This window comes from Xyrauchen texanus, chromosome 29 (assembly GCF_025860055.1).
Source record: "Xyrauchen texanus isolate HMW12.3.18 chromosome 29, RBS_HiC_50CHRs, whole genome shotgun sequence".
In the NCBI taxonomy this organism is placed as follows: Eukaryota; Metazoa; Chordata; class Actinopteri; order Cypriniformes; family Catostomidae; genus Xyrauchen; species Xyrauchen texanus.
This window is the reverse complement of record NC_068304.1, coordinates 9,701,280-9,724,518: the sequence shown is the minus strand read 5'-3', so window position 1 is coordinate 9,724,518 and position 23,239 is coordinate 9,701,280. Positions and strand designations below refer to the sequence as shown.

Below are 23,239 nucleotides of genomic sequence, written 5' to 3'. Positions count from 1 at the left end.
GACGCCTCCACAATTCAAATGAGCAGTGTTTCACCTTGCATCGGTTTCCTTGAATTTATATGCATTTTAAAATAGGAACTATTGAGTCAGTATAGATAAAGAGAATTGTTCTGAGTTGCTGTGAGTTGTCTAGCCCTTCAGGGCTCAGCTGTAGGTTATTTTGCTTCAAATTCAGCTTATTTCAAAGTCATCTCAAGTTGGAAACTAGCGAAAAGTGACTGTGAAGCCCACAAAGACAGTCAGTTCCAAAGCTTAAACTGCCTCGGAAAATAAGAAAGAGCAAATTCCAAGAGCCAAGAGAGGTACTTATTCTCAAAAAGAGTGAAGCACATATATACTTCATAGAAAACTGTGGTGGCTATGATGGCTTTTCATTATGGATGTCCGGGTTACACTGTGAGAAGGCAATACTACCATACAGGGATGTCAAAAATGCAGGTACATTAGTACCATGTCAATGGTAAAATAGCAATTCTGATGGCACAGCAAAAACTAATATGATATTAAACACACTGTTTTAATAAAAGGTGAAAAAACACAAGTGTTGAATCAAAAAACAATACTGGACAGCTGTAGTTTCTTAAATAAGACCACTGTATTTGAACTTCAACATAAAGTTAAGCCTAGAAAAGAAAAAGAAAAAACAGCTAACTTTAAAATAGGCCTACTTCTAATGTATTACATCTAATAATCTAATAGTATGCCACAAATGCTTTCAATTGAGCTTAAATTTTAAGGTTTTTTTTTATATATATTATTTTTTACATTTGGCATTTTTTACATAATTGAGAATAGTGAAATGTCACTGGTATTGACCAGTTCAATTGTGGTTTCATGCAGTGGTGGACAGTAACGAAGTAAATGTAATTCGTTACTGTACTTAAGTAGCTTTTTTGCGTATCTGTACTTTACTGAAGTATTTAAATTTGGGGAGACTTTTACATTAAATCCACTACATTTCAAAGTCAAATATCTTTTTACTCTACTACATTTTCAAAATCAGTCCTTCCTTTTTATTTATGAGTGGATAAAAACGTAACTGGTCAAACGAGCCACCAATCACAGTACAGCGCGCGCGCTTTGTTTTGAACTTGCCTTGGCGGCATCTACTAAGCGCGAACCAGGGGTGCGTTTCCCTAAAGCATCGTTAGCCAACTATGGTCGCAAGTTCCATCGTTATCATCATAGTTCAACGAGTCGGTGTTTGCCGAAACCATCGTTCCAACGAACATTCGCAAACAGCATCGCAGAGTTGTGTGGTTGGACCGACAGCTCTCGACCTGTGGTTAGAAGCAGAGTTTCGTGTTATTATAACATGTGGGCTTAATAAATTATTATCTTGAGCCAAATAAGCAAGATGACATTCAGTACAATCAGTATCTTTTATTTAGAAGACATACAAATGTCCTTTATGTCTTTTAGTTTGTCAATAGATTTAAAGCACCGTTTTTGAAGAGTGCGCATGTGTGAACGTGCTCTAGTGTGTAAGAACGAGCCTATGATTGAATCTGGAAATAAAGCAAATAACTGAGAAAAATATGAGATAGTCCTCAGATGACATGTCCGTAATTTATAGCAAAACATCTAGCATTAATTCGATCGCAAACAGATTCATTAAAAGTAGTTTTTACTCCACCACATGTGTGACATCATTAACCAACGTGGTTGAACAACCAATTTGAGACAATACGGTTTCGGGAAACAGTCGTGACTAGCAAGTTGATTTCTTCAACAGTGCATCGTACTGTGGTAGTGGAGCAGCAAGTTACGTCGTTGTACGGGAAACGCACCCCAGAGCCATACATATATATATATATATATATATATATATATATACATCTGACTAATTAATGTCATTTTATTAATAGATTGGTGTGCCAAGAGTGACATTAGTCTTCATGTAGACTGAGTTAAGCAAAAGTCTTGTGACAAATTATAATAGGACATTATGGCCATAAAAAATCATAGTACTTGGATACTTAAGTACATTTGAAGGCAAATACTTTTGTACTTTTACTCAAGTGAATGTTTAAAGGTAGCACTTCTACTTTTACTTGAGTAATATTTTACCTTGAGTATCTTTACTTTAACTCAAGTACATGGTATGTGTACTTCGTCCACCACTGGTTTCATGACAATCCCTCTAGCAGTGGTGTTTCAACAGAAGGGTTAAATTATGGAGGGCTGCTCTTGTTTACTCGGTAAGATGGCCTGAACCTTCAGCTCCAAATGAGATAAACCAGGCAGCAAACACTTAGGTCACTGCTGTGGTATTGATTACCTATGGAGCCCCGCTATCTGTCTTACCCTCTATCTCGTTCTTCTGCTCACACTTTCGCAAACACTCTCTCCATCACTCTCACCTCAGCCTGGTTTGTCTCCATAACTTTTTCTTAGACAAATATGCAGACAAACAAAAACAAACCAGCCAAGGCATCAAAAGCACAAGAGAACAAATGTTTGTTTTGTGTCACTTGTTAAGTCATGCTTTGACAACAAGCAGAATTAGATCCTTTGGAGTAAAGGCATATTGCACTGTCAGTTATCCACAAAATAATTTTTGTTCTTAAAATGTGTTGTATTTTGATCAGAGAAGCAAATGTAACAGTCTTTTGTTTTAACTCATGAGTTACAGTAAATACAGTATAGTGAAGTTGTTTTGGTACAGACATTTTCAATTATTAATCGCATCTTTTGGGTTTTGTCACGAAAGGTGGAAGCTGGAGCTGGAGCTGGATGCATATTCGACGAACTTTAATCCAAACACCACATTAGACTGAAAACATAATGACAGCACACACAGCTTCAAGGTGTCTCTCTCCCTCTGCGTCACTCTCCCGAATGCAGCTCTGCTCCTGGCTTTATCCCCTGCCCACTCACTCCGTTATCACTCACAGCTGGGCGAGATCATTGACCCAAGGTCCACACCTTGGCCTCACTCCGCTCCGCATGCCTGCCACACGTCTCCATCACCTGATTCAGGCCAGGGACCTATCCGGCCTGTACTTACTCCACTCCCACTCTGGAGAAGAACCGCAGCCCTTCCAGTTGACCCAGCACCAGATGGTTTTCCTCACCTCCAGTACTCAGGCACCACTCTAGGGATGGTGAGGAAGCAAGAGAAGGCGAGAGCACGAGAGGGAGGGAGATAGAAGGAGGGAGAGAGAGAGAGAGATTTTATTAATTACCTGGCACCTTATTTTTATAATATATTGATTGTTATTTGTTACTGTTTTATTATTTTTTTTTTGTCTTGTAATTATCTGTTTTGTGTAGTAATGCCTTGGAAATATTGTATGTAAACAATCATATTTTAAAATTGAAAATAAGAGAGACTGAGAGAGAGAGCAAGCGAGAGAGAGAGACAACATTCGCAGGCACGCCGCCCACCCGGTCCTCAGCTGCTCATCCGCCCCCAGACGGACGGCAACGGCTCCTTGAGTTCTCTTGGTCAGCGTGCTCTTCCTCCTTTTGCAGGTTTCGGCACCAGTGTGAAAGACCTCTGTTCGGTCAGCAAAGGAGGAATCTGGAGCCGGATATACATTCAAAAAACTTCCAAACACCACATAAGACTGTAAACATAATGACAACACACACAGCTTCATGGTGTCTCTCTCTCTCTGCATCTGTCTCCCGACTACAGCTCTGCTCCCAGCTTTATCCCCCACCTACTCACGCCGTCATCACTCACAGCTGGGCGAGATCACTCACCCCAGGTGCACACCACGGCCTCGCTCTTCTCCGTCCTCACTCCACCCCGCTTGGCCTGCTACAACAAGGTTCAAATAATGATAATAATAGTAATAATAATTATAAAAAAATTATAATCAAATTAAAAATTATACTCTGATGAGATCCAATGAGGCAATGAATTGTTGCAATTAATATTGCATTTAATTTTATATATATATTGTATTTATTTGATTATCTAAAAATAGGCATTACCCCATGATTATTTCATATATAAACTTTAGACTTTACATTTCTCTGTAATACCATGATATATGGTTTTGGTCATGCCTTCCACTCCTAATTATAGGTTTTGTGCAGGTGTTAATTCTACTTTGTCTCCACTCGGTCAGGCAGAACAGCATCATGACTAAGAGATGAATAGATTCACTGAATGAGTGAGAAAGGATCTGACCACAAGAGTTGACAGACATGTTAGAGAGAGAGTGAGAGAGAGTGAGAGAGAGAGAGAGAGAGAGAGAGAGAGAGAGAGAGAGAGAGAGAGAGAGAGAGAGAGAGAGATCTATAAATAATGTTTTTGTCTGACACTAGGTAAAAACTGATTTTGGCACAATTTGTGATGCTTACCTAACAGAACTTTCACTTCTGTACATTTGCATACATTTATGCTCTTGGTAGACACATCATAGTTTTATACATGTAATAATTTGTTTCAAAGTAATTTTTAATATGACCTCCATATAAAAAAAAAACAAAAAAAGTGGGGAAAAAAGTAGATTTCTGTTCATTTGAATAAAAATCAACCTCTCTGACATGTAATTGCCAGCCTTTTTAGAATCAGTGTTACACAATTTTATGTCCCACTGTATATGCATGGACTCAAAGTCTGAAACACATTTGCATGCAATAATTTTTTTTATTACAAATATTTTCATTCAATAACTAAATTTTTTTAAACTCTGGACCTACAGTGGGCCCACAGTATGAGAATACAATGAAAATTTGGAATTGTTTTTCATTGAAACCTGGAAATTGTTTCAGGATTAAAATAAAATAAAAAATAAAAAATAGATAAAGAAAAATAAAATAAAGAAAGTTATGGTCTTAAATGAAGAGGAAATATTCAAGATCCTCTTTGAAACATTTATAATTTAATGCTGGGTAACTTGCCAGCTCGAGTACATGCTGTCATTAGCAAAAAAAAAATTTTATTTGAAAAAAAAAATTGAACATTTTTGAAAAAATGTTCGATTCACCTTTCACTCGAACTGTTATGCTGGTAAATAAATGTGCAATTAATATATATATATATATATATATATATATCTATATATATATAAACTCAGCAAAAAAAGAAATGTCCTCTCACTTTCAACTGCTTTTATTTTCAGCATGTGTAAATATATGTATGAACATAAAAAGATTAAACAACTAAGACATAAACTGATCAAGTTTCAAAGACATGTGACAACAGAAATGGAATAATGTGTCCCTGAACAAATGGAGGGTAAAAATCAAAAGTAACAGTTAGTATCTGGTATGGCCACCAGCTGCATTAAGTACTGCAGTGCATCGCCTCCTCATGGACTGCACCAGATTTGCCAGTTCTTGCTGTGGCCCTAGCCCTCACCCTCCAATCCAACAGGTCAGTTGTGCTCAATGAGATTGAGATTCGGGCTGGCCATGGCAGAACACTGACATTCCGGTCTTGCAGGAAATCATGCACAGTACGAGCAGTATGGCTGGTGGCATTATCATGCTGAAGGGTCGTGTCAGGATGAGCCTGCAGGAAGGGTACCACGTGAAGGAGGAGGATGTCTACCCTGTAACGCATAGCGTTGAGATTACCTGCAATGACAACAAGCTCAGTTCAATGATGCTGTGACACACCGCCCCAGACCATTTTGTACCCTCCACCTCCAAATCGATCCTGCTCCAGAGTACAGGCCTCAGTGTAATGCTCATTCCTTCAATGATAAAAGGGAGTCCGACCATCACACCTGGTGAGAAAACGAGACTCGTCAGTGAAGAGTACTTTTTGCCAGTCATGTCTGCTCCAGTGACAGGTGGGTTTGTGCCTATAGGTGACATTGTTGCTGGTGATGTCTGGAAGGACCTGCCTTACAACAGGCCTACAAGCCCTCAGTCCAGCCTCTCTCAGCCTATTAAAGGCAGTCTGAACACTGATGGAGGGATTGTGCGTTCCTGGTGTAACTAGGGCAGCAGTTGTTGCCATCCTGTACCAGTCCCGCAGGTGTGATATTCAGATGTTCCGATCATGTGCAGGTGTTGTTACATGTGGTCTGCTACCGTGAGGATGATCAGCTGTCCTTCCTGTCTCCCTGTAGTGCTGTCTTAGGTGTCTCACAATACAGACATTGCAATTTATTGCCCTGGCCACATCTGCAGTGATCATGCCTCCATGCAGCACGCAGATGAGTAGGGACCCTGGACATCTTTATTTTGGTGTTTTTCAGAGTCAGTAGAAAAGTCTCTTTAGTGTCCTAAGTTTTTATAACTGTGCCCTTAATTGCTTTCAGTCTGTAAGCTTTTAATATCTTAACGCCCGTTCCACAGGTGCATGTTCATTAATTGTTTATGGTTCTTTGAACAAGCATGGAAAATATTGTTTAAACCCTTTACAATAAAGATCTGTATTGTTATTTTTATTTTTACACAATTTTCTTTAAAATACAGTGTCCTGAAAAAGGGACTTTTCTTTTTTAACAAACAAAATGCCTTTGATTATAGCATAGTGACTTAAATATAGTTGGACACAGGGTGCAAGTTGACAATAGCCTGAGCGACAGGGTTCTGTTTACAAAAGAGGAAGTGATGTAATATGCCCCAGCAGTGTCTGCACCCAAACACAGTTTATGGGACATGTATTGGAGGGGATTCAACTGGGTGTTTATTAAAGTCCTGAACCTTTCCATCACTCGTCAAATTGATTCATGGCCCCAATAAACAGTGCTTGGGCAGCAGGTGTGGATGTCTGCATGAAAGCTTAGTCTGGTGAAATCCATCACCCGAACAGGCAGAGTTAAGACCGATCTCACCCGACTCCTCCAGAAGCCCTTCTGGCAGCCATGAGCTGCTCACCTGCTCCCAGATCTCAATGATCCCCTTCACAACACACACACACGTATGGAAACAGAGATAGATAGATAGATAGATAGATAGATAGATAGATAGATAGATAGATAGATAGATACATACATACATTTTTATATGTATAGCGCCTTTCACAACCCTCATTTCAAATCAGATTTACAGAAAATCATGTATTAACAGACAATTAATCTGTAATATCTAGAGTCATTATTGTGGAATTTGATTAAATACGATAATGAAGTATGCATAAAAATATGTCAAAATAATACATCATAATTGTATTTATAAACCCAGTGTATTGTTGCTGGCAGGCAGGACACAGGAGCAGAAGACGATGATGAAGTGAACCCAAGCAGTTTATTTACAAGATGAGTGATATCCAATAACCATAAATCCAAACGTGAAACAAAACATAAACTTGAAAACCACTTTGACTTGAAATAACCATGAAACGACGTTACATCAACAATACTCGACAAAGGACAATGGCAAACATGAGGGATTAAATACATGACATGGGAGAACATAAACCAATGAACAAACAGAAATAAGATAATTAATCAATAAACCAATGAAAACAAGACACATGAACATGGAGGGAAAACAGGACATCACTTGACTAGGAAACAGGAACTTAACTTTTCAAAATAAAAGACATGGAAAATAGGAACCAACAGAATAAACATGACACCCAGTGAGCCAGCCGAAGACGACTGTGGCATGGAACACAAATCTCCATAAGATGTTGGTTAATGAAGAAAAATAGCCTTGGGAGAAACCAGGCTCTCTGTGGGGGCCAGTTCCACTCTGGCTAAATGGAATGAATATAATGCTAACATTAGTTATTTATGTGCGGTGTAGGTCATTGTTTATAATTAGTAAACTAAAAAAAGTAAGTGTTAAGGCCCAGTGTTTAAACAAAGATTTTTTATGAACTGTAAGATTAATGTATTTTATGTTCATCCTGGATTAACTGCAGGAGTTCACATAGATGCATTGTCCTTTGTTAGTTGGCCGATGAAGGCTTTTGTTGGCAATTTATTGATATTCTTGTATTCCATTTTAAGTGAGTGATTTGTATTTTCATTTTGAGTGTAGTCCATCATTAGATCAAGATGATGCAGGCCGAGATCAGTGAGGTGCTTCGCAGTTCAACCGGCCGGTAATTTTGGTGAGGTCTATCCTAATCCAAGGTTCAGGCAATGGCATATGAAGAGTCACATGTCTTATGGTTGGAGTTGGCATCAGTTCAAACTCTGAGGTCCATCGTAATAGACTGAAGCTTTGGCTGCATTTTGTCGCCATCACTCAGGGACACATAGCAGTGGAGTTCGATACCAAGTAGGAATGGAGCTGTATCTGGCCAGTTCTGGTGACCTCGGGATTGCAGTCCCAAGGTTGAGACATGGAAACAAACAGCATAATATTAGCATAAATGCCATTAAAGTTTTTCAGAGTTATAGATCATTATCAATATTTCATTGACAGAAAACAGAAGGTCAAAACTGCTGTCGAAAGGGTACCTTTCAAATGAGGTTAAGCTGGTGACACCTTAAATAATACATTTTTAAAACAACTTACTAGACTTATATCTCAGCTTGATCCAATGAAAGATGGTAAATGGTCTGCACTTATATAGCGCTTTTTTCTAACCTCAGAGGTTACCAAAGCGCTTTACACTGTGTCCCAATCACCCATTCACACACACATTCTTACACCAATGGCGGCAGAGCTGCCATGCAAGGCGCTAACCTACCATTGGGAGCAACTTGGGGTTCAGTGTCTTGCCCAAGGACACTTCAGCATGTGGAGTTGTGTGGGCCGGGATTCAAACCACCAACCCTGCGATTAGCAGCCGACCCGCTCTACCACCTGAGCCACAGCCGCCCTAGGCTAAAGATCCAAACACTAGACCTGTGCATTCATCGACTGAACACTGTGATGGAATTTACTGACTGCATTACATACATTTATTTATTAACATCTGTTACTAATTATATTATTTTAAAGATTTTAATAATTAAAATTATAATTATGAATCAATTTTAAATTGAAATTTAAAACTCGTCTACACTACAATTTAGCGTAGATAAATAGTGACAAGTCACTAGGAGGCGATGACAAATGTGTCACAAAGCATAATGAGGGATCCTAGGACTGAGCCAGCACTGGAGAGGTCTCATCCGTAGCAAGCTTAACAGGGTGACAGTAGCAGCTCCGTCCTTAAAACCCAGTGCTTGCTGGTACTGACTCAACATCAAGCAACATTTAAATTGTATTTATTAGATAGCTTTTTCCCTTGGTTTTGGCTTTCGTTTTTTTAAAATGTCACTTGGTATTATTAGTTGACTGATATAATGTATGATGTCCATAGGCATAGAGTGTATTATTAATTGTGAAACAGTGTTTTCTTACTGGCATGAATCGCACTGAAGGCCTAGATTTAATATGCACAGACCAGCACTGTTATCTGCATATATCCATCTTGCTTGTGCGTCACACACTGTACGATGGAGGACAGAATGTCATTGAGCTATTGCTCAGTTTCTAGCTGCAGGCCCCTGGGAGACTGTGCCATGCATGTGCGCAGAGGGTCAAAGGCCCCAGAGACTCATGTGCAGCCACCAGTGGCTGGATACCACCCACCATCGAGAGGTGGTTGATCAGTGCAACAGAGTCAGTTAAGCTGGATAATTGCTTATTTTTGTGAAAGTGGTCAGTTGTGCTCCCCTGTCGAAGGACCTTCTTTCTCATGGACACAAGGTGGTAGACACGGTAACTCAGGCCAGGCCCCCATTAACGAGGAGCCTGTTGAACTGAAGTGGCATCTGTTTGCTAAGTGGTGTATGTCCCAATGGGAAGACCCCTAGAGATTAATTGTCGGATCAGTGCTTTTCCTTTCTGTAGGAGAGGTTGGAGGGACAGCTGTCCCCCTCCACCTTGAATGTGTGTGTAGCCACTATATCAGCACATCACGATGCAGTAGAAGTAAGTATTTGGGGAAGCATGACTTGATCCTTGGGTTCCTGGGAGGAGTGAGAGGGTTAAACCCCCCCAGGACATGCCTCGTTCCCTCATGGGACCTTTCCTTGGTCCTTCTGTGCCTTCGGGGAGCTTCGGTCCAGCTTACTCTCACGTCATCCTGAGACCCTGACCGGGCTATGTGTCCAAGGTTCCCACAACCCCTTTTTAGAGATCAGGTGGTGAACCTGCAAGCGCTGCCCCAACAGGAGGCAGACCCAGACTTGGCGTTGCTGTGTCCGGTGCATGCTCTCTGTAATGAAGTGTTGTCTCCAAACAGAGGATCGCTCACTGGGTCATGGATGCCATTACTATGGCATACCATGCCCAGCATGTGTCAACCCCTACTGGCCTGCGAGCCCATTATGCCAGGGGTGTAGTGGCTTATTGGGCGTTGTCCCATGGTGCCTCTCTAGCAGACATCTGTAGAGCTGTGGGCTGGGAAACACCTAACACCTTTGCAAGGTTCTATAACCTCAAGGTTGAGCCAGTATCATCGCGTGTGTTATCAAGTGACACAAAAAGGTAAGTTTGGGTCAGCTGGCCAGGATTACTGCTTGCGGTACACCTCCCTTGAGTTGAAGACTTGTGCTCTTTTCCCAGGAAAAAGAGGACCTATCATGGTGCCGCTCTGCACGACATGCTTCCGCTCCGACCCGGTAGGACAGTGTGTTGTATTCCACTTAAAAGTCCCCCCCCCCCTTCTCATGGCGGGTGTGGTCTCTGGGGTGTCCTCCTCTTTGGAGGGACACCCCCCAACATGGACTTTATATGGCCCCCAGCTGAACAATTTCATACCTTTTTTGGGGAGAACAATAGAGAGAAGGCTACGGCTGGGCCAGCCAGTCCATAAACTTCTGAGCAGTTAGCTGCTCCCCAAGGTGTAGGGGACCAATTCATGCCTGCCAGTGTGTTGGGGGTAGTTATGCGACGGCTTGCTGCGTTGGCTATGAGGCACACAGAGTTCTGCCCATCTCGCACCACCAGTCTTCATAACTTGGTTCAGCTCTTGTGGCGTTTTCCATTGGGACCCCTAGTGTCAATTCATCGACACAACGTCAAGTGAATGACAGATAGGGAACATCATGGTTACTGATGTAACCTCCATTCCCTAATGGAGGGAACGAAACGTTGTGTCCCTCTTGTCACAACACTGAACTAACCCCTGAAAAGTCCGGGTCTTTGGCTCGGCTCCTCAGTGCGAAACCTGAGGGTGTGTTTGCAAGCGGCACTCCTTTTATACCCATATTTCTGGGGGAGTGGCATGCAAATTCCACACACCAATTCTTATTGGCCTTTTCTCAAAGATCAGAGATGTTTGGGCTCACAAAATTGAACCCCTGGTGTCAACTCATCGACACAACGTCTCGTTCCCTCCATCAGGAAATGGAGGTTACATCAGTAACCATGATGTTTTTCTCACCAATTGCAGAGTTGCAGGAGAATGAACTGAACACATTCATCTGCCATGTGTGCCGACATGGCAACCGAGTCAAGTTTCTTCATAGAAAGGAAACTTGCTGACTGGGCACCAACACACTCTTTGTCCAGTTGACAATATTTTTTCTTTTAAAGCAAGAACTTTAAGCAACACTGACTCAGAGGCAACTTTGTCCTGTTTCTCATCCTCAGGGATTGTGTCAGGTATGTAAGTCTTGAGCTGGCAACAAAACCCACCTAAAATGTCCACAATCCATATCCCATCCTCTCACGTCTCACTCATGCAGTCCCTCAGGAGCCACAGTGTAGCAAGCAGGAGGTGTGTCTTCGTCTTTCAGAACAAAAGTGAGCCAAGAGCAAAGCGTGTTGAGTTTAATGTGTTTGGCATAAACCCAATCACTTTCAGTGAGCGCTGTGTCAGCGAGAGGTCAGCCCAAACTATATACAGCACTCGTACTGAACAAGCAAACTGCTTAATACAGAGAAAAAGGAGGCACGCAAGGCTTTAGCCTGTGACAAACCCTCCTAAGATCTCAGCGATCTATATCCCATGCTCAATCATCTGACTCATTTGGTCCCTCTGGAGCAGCAGAGCGGGAGGAGAGAGGAGCAGCTTTGGCTTTCAGAACAAAAGCGAGCTGCTAGAGCCAAGAGTCTTGAGTTTCATACACTTACAGTAAGCACAATCAGTCTCTTAAGCATTGGGATGTTCTGCTCATAAGGTGGAAAGACGTGTTTCAGCAAGTGACTCTTTTAGTTTTTTTTCAATATACTCTATTAGGAGTGTAATGTAAACACCCGAAAGAGCTTTTGAAGTGGTGTTACTTTGCTGGAACATGCAAGGTGAAGAATAGGACTCGTTCTCACTGAATGGGTGCATATCAAACAGCAAGGCTTTGGGTTTCGGGTTCCAGAGCACCAGAGATTTCTACACTACCCTGAAAAAGATGTAATGCTGGGCTCAGGTTATGTGCCCGACATAAGCATGGGGAGGAGTGCCAAGTGTCACCAGCCAACTTATGTTAATAAACTAACAAGATATGTAAAAGTACTAATGCAACTCCTCCTTTGTTTAACTGTGTGGAATATCTGCCATTGTATTCTTAGCCGTGATGCATGCCCGATAAAAAAGGATTTTCACCTTGTGTGGAAAGAAAGAAAGAAAGAAAGAAAGAAAGAAAGAAAGAAAGGTTGTATTTCAGAAAATTTTAGGCAAGAAATGTATTATTTAACAAGTGAAATGTTTGGTTCAGTTTCCTTGGAAACAGGATAAATTAAGTGGCTGGCTAATGAGGTCTGATGTGTAATTATAAAATGTATGCAATGGATTAGCCTTTCATTATAGTTACTTCTACACCTGTCACATTGATTGTTAAATATACAGTATCTACTCTTATATCTAGCAAGATTGACACTGGGAGGGTTTCTATGGAGGCTACTTATAATTAAGAAACTAATCTTTAAAAGTAATGTTTAAATCAAATTACTGTAAGTGCACATATTCTCACATAATCAATCTGTGAACTGCCAATCAGTTCCAAAACATAAAAAAAATATTTCCACATTAAAAATATTACCCAAAGCTGGGTATACACTGTGCAAAGCTTTTCTGTCCTTTACGATTGTTGCTTGTCAGTTATTTGGCATCATTGGTGTTTTATGTCAAATTGTATGATATACAGTACATCTTAGCTAAGACACTGGTCACGGTTGACAACATTGACTGGGCATTCTCAAGTCCTTCCTCATTTTGATATGAAACTGAAACGATATGAGATTAAACTGATTGGGTGCCATGGGACCTGTGCACCCATAGCCAGTTAAGTACACAAATCTTTGGGATATTATTTACTGATATAGCTAGTCAAATTATTTTTGGAAAAACATGCTTTAAATAATAATTACAATAAATATGTCATAAATAATTTCAGGACATTTCTATTTGGTCTTTGGAACTTGCATCAAACCCAACTTTTCTAATTTGCAGCCACAATGTTCTGCAAATGGAGAAGCAGAGAGGTGTATGGAGTCTTTCATAGAAGGGCGAATTTATAATGCTCTTTGCCAACATTTGATAATTGTTTGATGAATATAATGCCATGATTTTGTTCCTGCCATGAAAGAAAGTAATTCAGGTTTGGAATGGGATTGAATTTTCATTTTTGGGTGTCCTCTCCCTTTAAGGCACTGTGAAATGATGTTCTGGCCACAGTTCACACCTTAAAAGAAAAAAAGTGTGTAAAAGTCTGTCCTGGTCTTCAAAAGCCTCATTCTTCATTCTGGTAAATGTAACATAACTGTCTTTTTGGCCATTATGGTTATTGATTAAGTTGATTGGGGTCATTATACATTCTATGGGTGGCATATGCTCTTCATGTGCCCTTGAGAGTGGTGTTGGGCTGCAGAGGACTCCCCAGAGGACATGAGAAGAGAGAGTCAAGTCTAGATTTCAGCATGTACTGACATACCCAACCCACATCACCAGAGCTATTAATATAATTAATGCATAATTCAAGAAAATATTGAACAATTTTAAGATTGCATCAGTGAAAGTTTATTCTTAAAGCTGATGTGTCAATTTTTTTATGTTAAAATTACTTCTTATATCCCAGCTTGATATGCCATTTGTAGGTTGATTTCACATAAAAGTGTAACATACCTTCTTTGGCGCTATCAACTGTTGTTTGAGCAGCTCGTCCAGCCTGATACAGCAACACTGGCTTAAATGAAGGCGAGAGTTTAGGGTGGGACTATCTGTTTGTGCTGTTTTTGAGCACAGCCAAAGCCATTTTTCAAGGGTGACACATCAGTCCAAGGGAATATGAATTATGAATGTTTACCATATTACTGTCAATCACTTGTTGTCTTTTTGATTGAATATTCACATTTCCCTCTTGAAATTGTCCGTACAAAACACAGACGGCTGTCACACACATCACTAGTAACTTGTTTTTATCATTAAAATTCTCTCATCTTACTCTTACTCCCTACCTCTTTTATTTTCGCACTCACACTCTGCACACACACACACGCACATGCTTTGGTCTCCACTGTGCAGGTGGTAGTCTTTATTATTGATCAATCGATTGGGTGTATGCTCCAAAGCTGTTGATTTACAGTCTGTTAACACTCTTAACCACGAGCCGTTCGTTAGGCAGTCAATCAGCTGACGCTTGTTCACTTCATGAAATGGATAGTTCTGACTCTAAGGGGGAAATCTGAAATATATCTTATGCACAGTTGGTCCTTAAATTTCAAGTGAATGGCAATTTGTCCTATAAAGCTCTATAAATCACAGACAGTCGGCATAAATATCATCGATATGACTCTGGGTGTGAAATCAATGTCTTCTAGAGCAATATAATCGCTTTTGGTGTGAAAAAAAATCAATATTTATGTAATACTTTTTAACTCTAAATCATTGCTAAACCAAAACCAACCAGCTACTGTACAGTGTTCCTCCTCCTCCTCCTCTTCCTCACTTGTAAACAGCGCTGCTCTTCCAGCTGTGACGCATATGCGCCATTTCATGTGTTTCAAGTGATAATGCATTTACGTCACACGCGCATACCGCTGCAGATTGGCAGCATGATTTAGAGTAAAAAAATTACCTAAAAAACTTTTTTGCAGCAAAAGTGTACGTGTCACTTTAGCAGACATTAATTTAACAGCTGTAGTTGTATGGATGATGTTTATGCTGGCTATCTGTGATTTTTGGAGCTTCAAAATTCAAAACCACCATTCACTTTTTAAGGATCTACTGAACTAAGATATTTTTCAATATTTCTTCAAATGTGTTCTGGTGAAGAAAGAAAGTCATACACACCTGGGATATCCTGAGGGTGAGTAAACAATGAAATAATTTGTATTTTTGGTTGAACTATCCCTTTAAGTCAAGTAGATGCTTACATTACAGAAGAAATCAAAACTTAAACATTCATAACACTCAAGATTTGTTCCAATGTGCTTCAAGGCCACCACCATGACGAAGAAGTCTTCAGTGTCCTGCCTCAACGACTAACGTCCCGTCGCACTCACACCCATCATCATGAAGCGCTTCGAGAGGCTCGTCATGAGGCACATTAAGACCCAGCTGCCCCCCTCACTAGACCCACTGCAGTTCACGTATCGTCCAAACCATTCAACAGACAACGCCATCGCCACCACCCTCCATCTGGCCCTCACCCACCTAGATAAAAAGGACTCATACATTCGAATGCAGTTCATAGACTTCAGCTCAGCATTCAACACAATCATTCCTCAGCACCTGATTGTAAAGCTGAACCTGGACACCTCCCTCTGCAACTGGATCCTGGACTTCCTGACTGGGAGACCTCAGTCAGTCAGGATCGGTAACAGCATCTCCACCACCACCACACTGAGCACCCTAGGACTCTGTGCTCAGTCCACTGCTGTTCACTCTGCTGACTCACGACTGTGCAGCAATGCACAGCTTGAACCACATCATTAAGTAGTGGGTCTCATCAGCAAGAACGATGAGTCAGCATACAGAGAGGAGATGCAGCGCCTAACGGACTGGTGTAGAGCCAACAAACTGTCTCTGAATGGGGAGAAAACAAAAGAGATGGTTGTTGACTTTAGGAGGGCACAGAGTGACCGCTCTCCACTGAACATCGACGGCTCCTCTGTGGAGATCATCAAGAGCACCAAATTCCTTGGTGTTCACTTGGCGGAGAACCTCACCTGGTCCCTCAACACCAGCTCTTTTACCAAGAAAGCCCAGCAGCATATCTACTTTCTTCGAAGGCTGAGGAAAGCACATCTCCCACCCCCCATCCTCACTACATTCTATAGAAGGACTATTGAGAGCATCCTGAGCAGCTGCATCACTGCCTGGTTTGGGACCACAAAGCCCTGCAGAGGATAGTGAGGACAGCTGAGAAGATCATCGGGGTCTCTCTTCCCTCCATCAAAGACATTTCCAAAAAACACTGTATCCGCAAAGCAACCAGCATTGTGGACGACCCCACACACCCCTCACACAAACTCTTCACCCTCCTGCCATCTGGCAAGAGGTACCAAAGCATTCAGGCACTCACGGACAGACTGTGTAACAGCTTCTTCCCCCAAGCCATCAGACTCCTCAATACTCAGATACTGGACTGACACACACACACACGTGTCCTGAGTTGCACTTTAATTATTGTCACTTTATATCTGGCTGCTACCTCAATAACGGCTATGTCCATAGAACACTCATCTCATAGTATGTTATGTTTACATTTGGCATTTTTAGAAACTGTTATATTTTTGCACTACTGTGTTCTGGTCTCTCACTGTGCCTATTGTCCTGTTAATTTTTAGTAATTTATTGTACTGTCCCGTACTTTTTGCATACGTTTGCATGTGCACTTTGTATAGGTATGTTATTTAGTCTGTGTAGTCTCATGTGGTTCTGTGTTTGTCCAATGTTGTTTTTAATGTAGCACCATGGTCCTGGAGGAACGTTGTCTTGTTTCACTGTGTACTGTACTAACTGTATATGGTTGAACGACAATAAAAACCACTTGACTTGATTATATGTAAAAAGGCCAGTCTTTGTTATTGGTAGACGCATACATTTTTAGGTTACACTGTAGAACAGCTGAGATTGAATACACGTAAAATGTTCTTTCAAAAGCACTGCAGTTCATGTTTCTTTCCCGATAAAAAGGCCTTGAATGTCTGAAACTGGCTCTGTTGAATCAAAGCCCAGTCTTGAGTTGCAATCTGATGGCCATATTCAATTGCTCAAAATTTCCTTGGCTTTTTTCTTTTCCAGTGACAGTTACCTTTCTATCTCTTTATATCTTGGGGGTTGTTCACACAAAATGCAAATCTGTTTAATATTATGCATTCTATCTGTTTAATTGTTTTTTTATTGTCAGTGTACACAATGGTTTTTAGTTTTTTTTGTTTTAATACATTTTGGTTACGAGAACAGTTCTTAAACATGTATTCTTCCTCCACTGACGATGCAACATGCTAAAATACTATGACAGTGTTTCCTGTGCTACCATTCCACAGAACTACTACATTGCTATTGAATCAGCAATGCAAAACATTAAGCACAGCCAGTGTAGCACGATTCCTGAATCGGCTCTTTTGTATCTACAGCTTGAAACACACAGTGTGACCAGTGTAGTCTGGAACACAAGGATGGATTAAGAACTGAGAGCCAACCCATGAGATGACATGTTACTATGTTCACTTTATGCGCTACAGAATGTTTGCCAGATTTGGTTGTATTTTTCAAATTGACTAAAGAAAAGTTTAGAGCAATGTCTTACATGGCCAATCATATCAAGTCAAGTCATTTTTATTTGTATAGCTCTTTTCACAACACACATAATTTCAAAGCAGCTTTACAGAAAATCATGCATTAACAGAAAATGTAACTTTTTAGACTTCTTGAAACGTCTCAGAGACATCATTGTGTCGATTATATGTACTTTTTAATTATGAACCGATCCAAAATCATGTGTTATTAATAGGGATGTGCATGGTATTCAAATACCAAAATCACTATTCAGTTATTGCGCACATGTTTAGAGGTCTTCAACCCGATCTGAGTCCTACGGTACACGACAAACCTACAGGTTTTGGGCCAGGTTCGGGTCCGTTTTTCAAGTAGGATATATTGTGAGTTACGGGCCATTCACATATGTGTCGAGGCCATGTAAATACGCACTGGACAGAAATCTGATAGTTGTGCCACAACTCAATGTTAAGTTTAAAATAACTTATTTATAAACACATCTCAAGACACCAGGATTCTGTTTTACAATTCGTTGTGCAGGACCGTCGCATTTTTATAGACACTGTTAACTTTAAAATAATTTCAATATGTATTAACACATCTCAAGACACCTGTGTTCTGCTTCACCATTTGTTGCGCTGCATCAAGGTTTTTAATTCTCGTGTTACAAATCGACATTATGATGAAGTTCAGGTTGCAAAGAGGACTTAATGTGACTGTTACAGTTTCAGCACTTGATAAACAGTGAACGTTTTTAACACTTGTGTGCAATAATTACAGTTAAATGCTGAATAGTTTTAAAATCAAAGCATCTTGAAGAAGTCCTATAATCCATAGTGTCTGCTGCCTCATGGAAAGTGAACCTGCCCGGGCAGAATTATGCATTTTCCATGACAGAGATTTAGTTGATAATGATAGTTTAGAGTGATTTTATCATTTGAAGATCTATGTATTGTGCTATTTAGGCTCATAGCTCACTGTGCCCATTATTCCCTGCTAATATGAGATTGTGATTGACGCATCCATGGCAATAAACATCCTTTATTCCCGACTCCTGACAAATAAAAGTATAACTGTTCGTGAACTCTTGTGGTTAACCAAATATCACAAAAGTTTACCATGCACATATTTAGGGTATTAAGGCATCTTTCTCTTTATCATTAAACATTAAATGCATGTAGGATTTAAATAAGTCCTCTATACTTTTGCAGAAATTATGTCACTTATATGAATTGAAAACATCAGCTTTGTACACAGCCTGGGTAAACTTATTTTTCTGTTTAAAAGCATTTTGTAAATCAGACACTGTTCTCTGTAGTCCTTCAAATAAATTCCCTGAGTGTGCATTCGTGTCTTCCAGCTCTCATTAAGCCAAACAAATGATATTTCACATAAGGCTGACATTTACATGGATTTATATTAGATCAATCAAAATAAATAAATAATGATTTAGAGCTTGGGGCCCTTTGGGTTTAGAGGCCCCTAGGCAACAGCCCAATCGGCCAGGTGGTTAAGCCGTCCCTGCCTGAACAAATCACTCTTATGAGCCAGTTCTTTTTGAATCTTCACCGCAATACTTACTGTAAATCGCTACCTCAGAATGAATGGCTCATACCAGCTTTATCTGCTTGGTAAATTAAAAACTGAACTCAAAATGAACAACCCACTGGTGCTATGTTATGTGTGCTTGAGCGACTTAAATCATACTAATAGTGTGTATTTAAAGATACATATTATGAGTTTTAGAATGATTAGTGGCATTTTATAAATATCAATAAATTACTAAAATATAAATGTTTTAGTTTTGTATATTTAATAGCAAAATATCAAGTTAATCTTAAAGAAATATACTCTTTATAGTCCTGCATTCTGTCCATTCTGTTGCTTTCCATCTAGATGTTTTGTACACAAGAATGCATCTTGTGAAAACACCTGTCGGTAAGCGTGGCTTGGAAAGCTGAATTGACTGTACTGTATTATCAGTGGTGGATGGTCCAGTGGTCTGATGGCTTGAAAATAACAGAGGCAAAAAAAAAAAAAAAAAAAATTGACAATTAAAAACTATAATAGCCCTGACACACACATCACCCACCAAAACATCCCCATCTTACCAATTCTACAAATATGTGCTAAATGTGAATTGCAAATACCACTAAAATCCCTAAAGATAGGCTGTTTGTATAATCTTGACAACATATTCTCACTGGCTGTTTAAAAATATGATATTTTCTGGGCATATCATTTCCTTTCATCTTCTCTGTGGTCCCAACAGCCTTTCATGTGTATGCCTTATCGCTATAAATTATATTCGTATTGAATTACCCCAATATTTCTGATGCACAGGCAATGTTATGCTAGCCTCCTGGGTTTGATGAATTATAGGCTGTTTCTAACTCCGGTTTCTTCCCTGTCAGATAAAAAGGAGCACAGTGGTTTGAAATGCAATTTGCATGTTGTCATGATTAACTTTTGTGCTTAGAGTTTAGTCTCTGTTTCCAATATGCACTAAATAAGATGTTGTTCTTTGCTTTGATGTTGCTGTTGTCACCAACCATGTATGTTTAATCGACATCAATCTTGTGGAAAGTAATTTGTTGCAGAAAATAGGTTACTCCTTTTCACTATGAAAGATGAAAAGCTCTCTTCCAATTGACTCTTTTGCTAAGTAATTTATATACACACACAACAGTTAGTTCCGGTCCTCGAATCTGATTGGACGGGAAATGTTCCATGAGCACTGATGGTCTGACACATCAGCACTCAGATGCTTCACTGTGTATCACTCCGCTTGTGTTCATGCTGTTCGAAACTAAAGTTTAAGAGTAGTGCAGATGTGTTAAGAGTTACTTAATAAGTGTCTCTTACATTTATTTTTTATTTTATTTTATGACATTACATATGTTAGCCAGTAGGTGGTGGCAAAATATATTTTTTGAGTGTAAAATGAGCAGTTGGTGACGTGAAGTGAATCCATCAGTCATTGTTTACATACAACAGCGCTCCGTGATCACTCGTATTACTACTACATGACTACAGCTAGGCAATAGCTTTAAAATAACAACTTCAGCATTACGGCTTATCACAGCTGAGAGACACAACAGACTGATTAATTACACAAACTCAAGGCGCTTACCTCTTACTAGAGTTTCCACATTGGAGAAAAAGTACTGTTTAAAATGGCGGAGGGCATTGCGGTTTCTATAGTGAAAGAACCGCGAAAATAGGGAGAAATATCCCCACTTGGACGGCTATTTTTCCACTGAGAAAGCTGATCTCCAGAAAGCTGACAACATCTCTGCTTGGGTGTGGCATCAGAAAAAGAGTTCCAGGGATGAGAAAGAATGTTATAAGTAACATTACTAACACTGTTCTACATTACAGAGAAATATTAAACCATAATAATGAGCCTTTAAAATATATATTTGACCCCCCCTAGAGGATTAGAGATCCACCCCCATAGTCTCACAAAATCCTGTGGAAAACACTATATATATATATATATATATATATATATATATATATATATATACCATGATCTATTAAAAATTTTCATTCAGATTGATCTGAATGAAATAACATTGTGATTTTTATACCATGGTCTATTCAAATATTTGATATACATATTTAGAAAATGTCTAATTAAATTAAGAAATTAACCAAATGGGTGGGCATCTGAACTTCAGCTTTATTATCAATTTATAAAAAAAAAAAAAAAAAAAAAGCTTTTTACAACACCCTGAAAGTATCCATTGCTTTTAGCAGTAGAACGGTATGTAGAAATAATCAGGGAGACAAATAAGTGACAGGAAGAGAGTATGAAATGCCATCACTATAATGTCCAGAGTGCTAATGGCTATTGACCTTCTGTCCATGTGGACTATGGCACTTCTCCAACAGCCTTATTGTAGTAATAATGGTTCATCTAAAAGTCCCACAGTAAAGTAATAAGTGAGAGTGAAAGTATGTACAAAATGGGATGAAACTGACACATCCCTTAACAATAGATGATGGTGTCATTAGATTAAGCTGCAGACTATAGAGAAATACAGAAAGTGGATATAACATGGGCAAAGAGTAAAGTATAGAACATGGGAAAAGGTGAAAATGAATAGATTAATCAGTGTGCAAAAGTACTCTAAGTAACAGGAGTTTATGAGAAGGTTCCCACAGTTAAAACTGATGCGTGTATTTTTTTAAGTTTTTTTTAATCTTTTTTTTTGTATAATTAGTAATATTATTACATTTGGTATCACACAATTTTTAAGCTATTATTTTTTATTTTTTTCCTCCCCAATTTGGAATGCCCCATTCCCAATGCACTGTAAGTCCTCCTGGTGGCGTAGTGACTCACCTCAACCATGTGGCGGAGGACGAACCTCAGTTGCCTACTTGTCTGAGACAGTCATCAATCTGCACATTTAATCACGTGGCTTGTTGAGCACATTACCGCAGAGACATAGTGCGTGTGGAGGATTCAAACTTGCGATCTCCAGGGGTGATAGTCAGCGTCTTTACTCGCTCCATTTGTTAATTTGCTATTACTTCTCAGCACAGTTTGAATAATAATAATAATAATAATAATAATAATAATAATATAACAATAAACTTTCAGGAAGGTAGAGTCCTTATTAAATTTTAGGTAAAATGTGTCAGAATGGTTCTTTTTATGGTTGCTGGTAGACAAACACTTATTCCCATTGAAAAACTGCATGGAAGTTTCAAGCTACAGTTAACTGGAAATACTTTAAAAAAAAATATGGTTGTGATTTTTCAAATGAGGCTTAAACGAGCAGATGTGGTCCATATTGTTCTGTGTTTCCAAGATGCAATTTTATTTCCTCCAATTGGGCTAAGAAGAATTGAGAACCCGTAGTTTCCAATAGTTTAGACCAAAAGAGCGAGACTAGAGGTTAGCTTCATTTAAAGAAGATTTTGCCACTGTTGGGTGAGATTGTACAGTATTCAACCCCCTCAATGATCTGTTCTTCCTCATGTACTCAACATGTAATTCATGTAATTCCTTACAAGCCAGCATAAAGAGGATATTTTCATTAATTTCACAATGTGAACACAAACTATTTACACAAGGGCAAGGAAGTCTCATTGTGGTATTGTGCCAATCATTTATTTTTTCCTTCCAGATTATCTGGACAGGCAAATTTGACTTAATTGTGGAAATGTGGAAAAGTTCACCCAAATATGTAAATCTAACAATTATTTACTCACCTTCATTCATTTTTTGACCTTGTTGAAGCTTGACAACTGTGGTCACTAGGATCTTCCCCATGGAATGGAGCCGTGTACTGTATGTCTCATAGAAAAAAATAAAGTCATACAGGTTTGTAAATCTTTGAGTAAGAAAGCTAATGAAGAGCCACAATGTTTACACTCTCCGTAGAGTCAACATATGAATACCTTACTTCTAGTTATCTCTGCAAATTGCTTTTAAGGAAGAACAAATCACTGGATTTGAAAAGTTTGCCATGTTAAGGCGAAACGATACTCTAAGCCACTGACGTGCACAGAACGGGGGCTACAGGGACGGAATCTAAAGGTGTCCTTCACAAATGTAAAGGTGCCCTTTTTTGTTGAAGTGCCTTTAAGAGTGTGGAGATTTAAGCAGAGGTGTCTTTACTACAGCACAATCTTGACCTTTAGTGTCATCAAATCTTTGAAAGATAATAAAGGTTTTTTGAGGCACATAGCAAGAAATCT

General features: G+C 39.5%; 1 pseudogene; it reads right to left on the bottom strand.

Moving 5' to 3' along the window:
- LOC127622799 (F-box only protein 40-like) overlaps positions 1–23,239 on the bottom strand; it is a 60,421-nt pseudogene that overhangs the window by 32,697 nt on the left and 4,485 nt on the right.